Source organism: Rhinopithecus bieti, unplaced genomic scaffold, assembly GCF_001698545.2.
Source record: "Rhinopithecus bieti isolate Rb0 unplaced genomic scaffold, ASM169854v2 scaffold_22745, whole genome shotgun sequence".
Classification (NCBI taxonomy): domain Eukaryota; kingdom Metazoa; phylum Chordata; class Mammalia; order Primates; family Cercopithecidae; genus Rhinopithecus; species Rhinopithecus bieti.
Window position 1 is genome coordinate 842,505 of NW_016810815.1, and position 8,471 is coordinate 850,975.

Consider the following 8,471-nt stretch of genomic DNA (forward strand, 5'->3'; position numbering starts at 1 on the left):
TTCTTCTGTGTCCTTTTTTATGTCCTGCCTTTTAAGCCTATTAAGGAGTAAAAACGTAGGTGAAAATTTTAGTATTATTTTGCTTTTATCAGATTTTCTGGAATTTAAAAAACCAGTTAGTGCTACATACATATACATTTTTATTTGGAAATAATTTTAAATTCATATAAAAGCTGAAAGAATAAGACCAGTGTAAAAAACCATGTTTACTTTTACTTATCATATTTGTCTACAGTTAATGTTTTACCCCACTGGCTCATTTGTTCACACCACCCCCCACATACAAACATACACACATATACAATATTTTTTCTGAACCATTTAAGATTCAGATGTAAAATAATAGCCTTCATCCCTAAATACTTCAGTGTGTATTTCGCAAGAGTAGGGCTATGTTCTTACATAACCACAGTAGAGCTTTATCAACTTTTCTAAGTTTAACATTGATACCATCTGTATTCCAATGTTGTCAATTGAGTCAACAATGTCATTTTAAGCATTTTCTCTCTTCAGTACAGGATCATTTCATTGTGTTTCTTTAGACTCCCTTCATCTGCAACATTTCCACAGACTCTTTGTCTTTATGACATTGACATTTTTTTTGGCTGTCTCTAGTTTTTTTTTCTTTCCAATTTGTATTTTAGGTTGGAGGGGGTGCATGTGCAGGCTTGGTACATGGGCAAATTGTGTGTTGCAGTGGTTTGGTCAACAGATAATTTTGTCACCCAGGTAATCAGCATAACACCCAATAGGTAATTTTTCAATCCTTACCTTCCACCCCCGTAGGCCCCAGTGTCTATAGTTCCCTCCTTTGTGTCTGATATTGACATTTTTGAAGAATGCAGCATCTCCCCTCCTCATTCTGGGTTTGTCTGATGTTTCCCCAGTTAGATTCAGGGTAGGCAGACTTGGCTGGAATACCATGTAAGTGAGGTTTGTCCTCAGCTTATGATATTTCAAAATACCCATCTGTTCCTCAGTGGTGATGTTAATTTTGATCACCTATTCAAAACATCGCCTCTTCGTTTTGACCTTTTGGTGAAAGCATATCATTGGACTTTGTTCCTTGTAGGATTTTTGCATGATTCAGTATCAGCAGTTATTTACTTTATAACCATGAACTACTGGCAGTCTTCAGGTCTTTCCACTATGCCACTGCAGGGCATGCAGCGATGGCATGACCCACCAGCCAGCCTCAGGCATCAGCTGACCAGACACAGGGGGAGTCCAGCCAAGGAAGCTAGCCTCAGCCAGACTCCACAGTGGTTGGTATCATGGTCCCACGGCCTTGGATCCTAGAAAGCTAGAGCAGAGCCTAGAGAGTAAACTCTTTTAAAAAAATTTTTTTTTATTTTTTGGATTTTAAAAAACTTTTATTTCCTTGATACATTAAAAAAAAAAACTTGTTAGCCTTATTAGAAAGCAAAGATTAAACAAAATCACCTGTATTTTCAAATTAACATTTTTGTGTATTGTTTCACAATTTTCATTTGCATATATAAAGATCATACTATGCATCCTATTTGGTATCACATTTTCCCACTATGATTATTAATAAATATGTATTTATATCATAACAATTCCATGTATTTACCACATAATTGCACGTTATTGTGCTTGATCAGTTGCCTATCAGTTATTTTTCTTTGTTCTACTAAAAGCAACACTGTCATGAACGTCTTTCTCTCTTGCCTAGAGAGTAAACTCTTAAGCTGTCATCAGGACATTTAAACCTCTGGGGCCTCCAAGAGATGCGTGGATGGCACAGAGAAGTTTCTTTTAGGTAGCAGCAACAGATCTTAGTTCTGTGCTTCTCAAATTTGTTAAAATGTGCACTCTTGGGCCCACTGTAAACTTCTTCCTTAAGATCTCTATGAATGGGGCACCAGTGTCTGTTTTACAAGTGGTTCTGATGAAAACTGAACTTTGAGAAACAATGCTCTATGCCAGTTCTAAAAGAATCCAGCACAGAAAGGGGGGTATAAACTTGGATGGGGCAAAACAAATATAACTTTATTTTCCCTAACTTCTAACTAAAATGTAATGTTTCATTCACTTATGAATACATGCAAAAAAACTATAGAATGGACAGTCCTGGTAACCATGCTGACAAAAAAAAAAATCAAAGATATTTTCAAAATTCATTATAGTGATTGCAGATTATCTCAAAATACTGTTTACACTCTTCACTCTTCAAAATTACAGTATTTATGAGGCCTGCTGCTAGATTTATTATTTAATGTATTTTAATTAATTAAGGTATTTATTTTTTACTGAGATGGAGTCTTGCTTTGTTGCCTAAGCTGGAGTGCAGTGGTGTGATCTCAGCTCATTGAAACCTCTGCTTCCGAGGTTCAAGCAATTCTACTACCTCAGCCTCCTGAGTAGACAGGATTACAGATGTGTGTCACCACACCAGCTAATTTTTTTTTTTTTTTTTTTTTTGAGACAGAGTCTTGCTCTGTGATCCAGGCTGATCTCGGCTCACTGCAAGCTCTGCCTCCTGGGTTCACGTCATTCTCCTGCCTCAGCCTCCCAAGTAGCTGGGACTACAGGTGTCCACCACCACGCCTGGCTAATTTTTTGTATTTTTAGTAGAGATGGGGCTTCACCGTATTAGCCAGGATGATCTCGATCTCCTGACCCCGTGATCCGCCCGCCTTGGCCTCCCAGAGTGCTGGGATTACAGGCGTGAGTCACTGAGCCCGGCCACACCTGACTAATTTTTGTATTTTTAGTAGAGACGGGGTTTCATCATGTTGGCCAGGCTGGTCTCGAATTTCTGACCTCAAGTCATCCGTACACCTCAGCCTCCCAAAGTGCTGGGATTACAGGCATAAGCCACCACATCCAGCCTACTTAATGTATTTTAAAATCATATATATTACTGTATCATAAATTAGGTTTCAAAAATCCTGTTGATAACTATTCCAATACAACTGTTTTCCTTTGTAATTCTATGTATTTAATTTCATGTTTTCTGAAAAGGGGTCTATGGGTTTTACCAGATTTCCAAAGGGATTCAACAGCATGGAAAATGACCTACAAACTCTAGGCTTCCAAAGCACTTGCATCTGTCTGCCTCCCAGAGATCAGAACACTGCCAAGTGCAGAATGGAACACCACAGGGAGGCGCAAGGTGCCGCTCAGCATCTCAGAGGGAGAGGTGGGACTCCAGAGGCAGTGGCCAACTGTCAATGTGAGGAGTTTTCTTTAATGACGAAAATTCACTGGGCTGGGCATAGTAGCTCATGCCTATAATACCAGCATTTTGAGAGGCCGAGTTCGGAGGATCACTTGAGGCCAGGAGCTCAATACTAGCCTGGGTAACACAGTTAGATCCTGTCTTTACAAAAAAATAAAAAGTAGCCAGGTATGGTGGTGTGTGCCTGTAGTCCCAGCTACTTGGAAGGCTGAGGTGGGAGGATCACTTGAACCCAGAAGGCTGAGGCTGCAGTGAGCTATGCTAGTGATACTGCACTCCAGCCTGGGCAACAGAACAAGATCCTGTTTCTAAAAAAAAAAAAAAAAAAAAAAAATTAAATTAAAAATTAAAATACATTAAAATAAAAGTTACCTATTTCACTTTCCTCTTCACTGAATACTTAACCAAAACACAGGGGAAATAACCCAACTCCAAAAATGTTGTGAGTCTCACAGAGCAAGACACTTCCCGTCCCTTGCTAAAACCACACTTGATGTGGTGTAAAGACAAAAATACATGCAGGAACTGACAAAAGCAATGGCGACTAGGCAACAAAAAAACAACAAAAAAATCCTGCTTTTCCCAGGACCCTGAAGAAGAAGTCTGCACACAAGCTCCAGGTTCTGATGATGTGTAGAACTAGTGGACAGTAAAGTGCACAAAGAAGTGTACAGCCGAATATTTTTTTTTTTTACATTTATACACCCTCATAACCATTACCTAGATCAATACAGAAAATATTTTCAGTATTCCAGAAGGCTTCCTTGTTCATTTCCCCAGTCATTACTCAAGCACATGTCAAAAGAGAACCACTGTCCTAACTTCCATCATGGTGGATTACCTGCTCTTGAGCGTTATGGAAATGAAATCATACGATGTGTATTCGAGTCAGGCTTTTCATCCTTTGTCATTTGGTCTGCGACATTCGCCCGTGTCACTGGTGTGGCAGTGGTTCGCTCTTTCTCACGGCCATGTAGTAGTCCACCGGATGAATACCACAATTTATGCATTAATTCTTCTACTGATGGACATTTGAATTGTTTCTGGTTTTTGGCTATTAATAATAAAGCCACTGGCCGGGCTCAGTGGCTCACGCCTGTAGTCCCAGCACTTTGGGAGGCCGAGGTGGGTGGATCATCTGAGGTCAGGAGTTTGAGACCAGTCTGGCCAACAGAGCTAAACCCTGTCTATACAAAAAATACAAAAAATTAGCCAGGTATGGTGGCGCATGCCTGTAGTTCCAGCTACTTGGGAGGCTGAGGCACGAGAATCACTGGAACCCGGGAGACAGAGGTTGCAGTGAGCCAAGATCACACCACTGCACTCCAGCCTGGGTGACAGAGCAACACTCTGTCTCAAAAAAAAAAAAAAAAAAAAGAATAAAGCCACTATGACCATTACCGTGTCTGTCTTTTGGTGGATACAAGCACTCATTTCTGTTGGGTATACATCCGGGGACACAGATGATGCGTGTGTTTAGTTTCAGTAGATACTGCCAAAAAATTTTCCAAAGAGGATATACACAACGCTAATTGAAACTCCCATTAGCAAGATATATGAGAGCTCTAGTTGTTCCACATTCTCTGACCAAACTTTTAGCTTTTTAGTCCTTGCATTTCTGGAGTGGGTGAAGTAGTACCTAATTGTGGTTTTAACCTACAATAAATCCTAACTAATTTAAGTGTCACCTATTTTACAAAAGATCTTGGAGATACAGAAGCTCTGTCTATAGCAGTTTAAGTTGACAATGAAACAGGAACACATTATTTATTTGACATCAACTAGAAAGTTAGGAGAAAATAAGCTGATGAGTACATTTTCCAGACAACTGAAGTTTAACACTGTAAACACTCATGCTTCTTTTATGACCTTTAGGTAAACATTTGTGAAAGGCTACAGTGGAGGGAAATGAACTCCAGTTGCTCCATGCTGAATTCATGCCTGTACATGCCCACAGAGACCCAAAAGTCCCGAATAATTTCTGCAAATCAGATCCAAAGCCCACCAAAGCTTCTCATTGCCTTCATTATCTTCCCCTACCTCCTGCTTATACTTGTGGCATGTGATGGAGGAAGACTGAATCTGGCCAGGATATTTTGAGGAGAACGTAATCAAAATCCATATATGACACCCTGATTTTATTTGAATGTTCTCAAATACTTGACTTTAAGCAGGGAATCCACAAAATACAGACATTCAGAATACGAACGGTATCCACAGTTTTGAAATAATTCCTTTGATTTTTCATAGAATCTATGCCAGAGTGAGTTCAATACATGAATGAAAGAAGTTACGCTGATTTTACTTCAGTTCCTAGGTTAAACTGCTGAGATAACATAGCAGTAGGGAAGATGGATTCTTTTAAAAAACAAACTAAAACTTTTAAAAAATTACAAATGTAAGCATGAATATAAGCTGATTATAAAACGTGAAACCACACAAAACTTAAAATCTTTTCTTTCCCCATCCTCCATGACCCAGCCTACTTCTTTTCCCTCTAACAACTGTGCTACCGGATTGGTCTGAATAATCCCGGATCTTTTTATGCATTTACAAAGATGTGTTTACTTTATACATACATACACACATATCACACATTCACACACATATATACATACAAAAATATGTATACATACATAAGCCTATATACATACACACATGCATAATTTGTTTTCATAAATGGGACAGTAGTATAGATACTACACTGACAAATTTTTCTCCGCTAAAGAAATATCCTCAGAATATTTCTGTGTCAGTACATATAGATCTATTTTGTTCTTTTTAACAACTACATAGATTCTTCTTTTAAAAAATTCAACACTTCAGTTGAATGAATATAGACTTGTAAAATATGTAAACAGTATATGAGGGCATCAAGTGGAAAGTTAAAGTCCTCCAGTTTCCATCCTGAGCTCCCATTTCCATTCTCCAGAAACGATTACTATTATATTCTTATGTGTCTTTTTAGAAATGTTCTCGCGTCTTGACAAGCCTATTTACCATTTTTTGTTTTTAAGAAAAATGACATGATATTAAAAAAAGTCATTCTGGAACTTGCCTTTATGTCTAACACTGTATCTTAAACACTTTTTTTTTGCGGTAGTACATATGTGTCTACTTTATTCTAATAGCTACTAACCATTTCATTGTGTAAATGGACCATAGTTTACATAATAATTCCTCTACTAAAGAAACTGATGTTGTTTCCCATTTTTTTCCTATTTTAAATAATGCTACAATATACATCCTAGCAATAGAAGGTCTTCCCAAGTGGTATACACATTTTTAATTATTGCTAATTGCCTTCCCAAAAGATTATACTAATTTACATATCCTCCAACAGTGTATAAGAGAGTCCTCCCCATGCTAAGGAAGATAGATTTGTAAAAAGCTGAAAGATTGTCCCCTCTGCTGCACCATCTACTAATTGATACACACAAGTGAGCTGTAAGGGAGGTCCCCAGTGATCACCCAGGGGTCACACTCATTTTAATTAATAATCTGAATAAGCACACAGATGGCAAGACAAGCACATCTGAAGGTAAAATGAAGCTGCTCAGTGGGTTAGCTAACAGGACAGGTGACAGAATCAAGATGTTACCAAAAAATCTTGACAATTAGGAATTATGAGACACACTAATGAGATTAAATTCAATGTAGACAATGCAAGATCCTACACTTAGATACAAAATACAAGTTACTCAAGGACAAGGTCAGGTGGTATAAGGAAGGATTCCCCTCCCTTTTTACCCATTAGGAAACTGAGGCACAGAGACACTGAATTGTAAACTAGAGAGTGGTAGAGCTGAGGTTTGAACCCAGGTTTGTTTGACTCCAAAATAGTCTTCATTATATCATAGTGCTGCTCCACAGCTAAACACCAGCACATGTGAAAAAGATGGGGGGTGGGCCAAGTAGCATATTGTAGATTCATGAGTCATCAGGTTCCATAAAAAGAGGTAGAGTGTCTACAGCAAGGAAGGCGATGAGCCTGCTCTACTCTGTCACTGTGTGGAGCGTGCCCAGAGCCCTGTGTTCAGTTCTGAGCACTTCAGTCCAAAATGTTCATTAACAACCTCACATGTGTCCAAAGAACAGCAATAAGGATGACAATGATGGAAGTGATCCTGTGTCTTAGGAGGAAAACAACAGATGTCACATTGAAGAGGGCTCAGACTTCCACTCTGGGGCTATGGAGAACATAAATAGAAACTCTGAGTGGAAAATACAGACGATAGTTCCATGTGTCGCTTCAACTGGCAATAGCGGAGGGAACCACCTGGGTTTGTGAAATGGCTGCAGACATTTCTGAATCCAATGGGGCCAAGTGCAGAGAGACCTAAGGAACAGTGCCAAGTTAAGGCTGATTACCCACTGTGAGTCCTTTATTGCGGAGTCTGTTCATTACCAATAGGCCACTGTAAGTATATGCCTAATGTTGCTAAATGTAGACAATGGTTAGAGAAGAATTTTCCAAATGAATTTGCAAAACTTACTGTAGAAAATTCACCCAAACAGGGCCGGGCGTGATGGCTCCCGCCTGTAATCCCAGCACTTTGGGAGGCCGAGACGGACAGATCACTTGAGATCAGGAGTTCAAGACCAGCCTGGTCAACATGGTGAAACCCCGTCTCTACTAATGATACAAAAATTAGCCAACCATGGTGGCGCATGCCTGGAGTCCCAGCTACTCAGGAGGCTGAGGCAGGAGAATTACTTGAACCTGGGAGGTGGAGGTTGCATTGAGCCGAGATCCCACCACCGCGCTCCAGTCTGGGCAAGAGTGAGACTATGTCTCAAAAAACAAAACAAAAAAGAAAATGCACCCAAACAAGAAGCTGGAATGAATGAGGGTCAAGGAACAGCAGGGGCAGAAGAGGAGAAGAAAATACAAGAGAGATGAAAAGGGTCAAATAAAACAAAGAAAAGAAGGCCATACCAGAAGAGGTTACACAGCCAAAATTCCCAAAGCAGAGAAGAAACATGTAACATGAATGTGTGGCCTCTAACTTTTGAAATTGATCTTAAAAAAGCACAAAGATTTTTTGCTCAAAAATTCTGCGGTGCCTCAGTAACAGAAAAGGAAGAAATTATCATTCAGGGAGACTTTACAGATGATGTAATTGATGCTATTCAGGAAAACTGGCCAGAGGTAGATGATGACAGCATCAAAGATACTGCAGAAGTAAAGAAATGGTTTCGGGCCGGGCGCGGTGGCTCAAGCCTGTAATCCCAGCACTTTGGGAGGCCGAGACGGGCGGATCAC

The 8,471-nt window shown here is 39.6% G+C and overlaps 1 protein-coding gene and 1 pseudogene across 6 annotated transcripts in view; one reads left to right on the forward strand and one right to left on the reverse strand.

Moving 5' to 3' along the window:
• Positions 1 to 8,471, reverse strand: part of GARNL3 (GTPase activating Rap/RanGAP domain like 3) — a 176,092-nt gene that overhangs the window by 85,687 nt on the left and 81,934 nt on the right. The gene's annotated exons all lie outside the window — the stretch shown is intronic.
• On the forward strand, positions 7,352 to 8,435 carry LOC108542711 (density-regulated protein pseudogene; annotated as a pseudogene).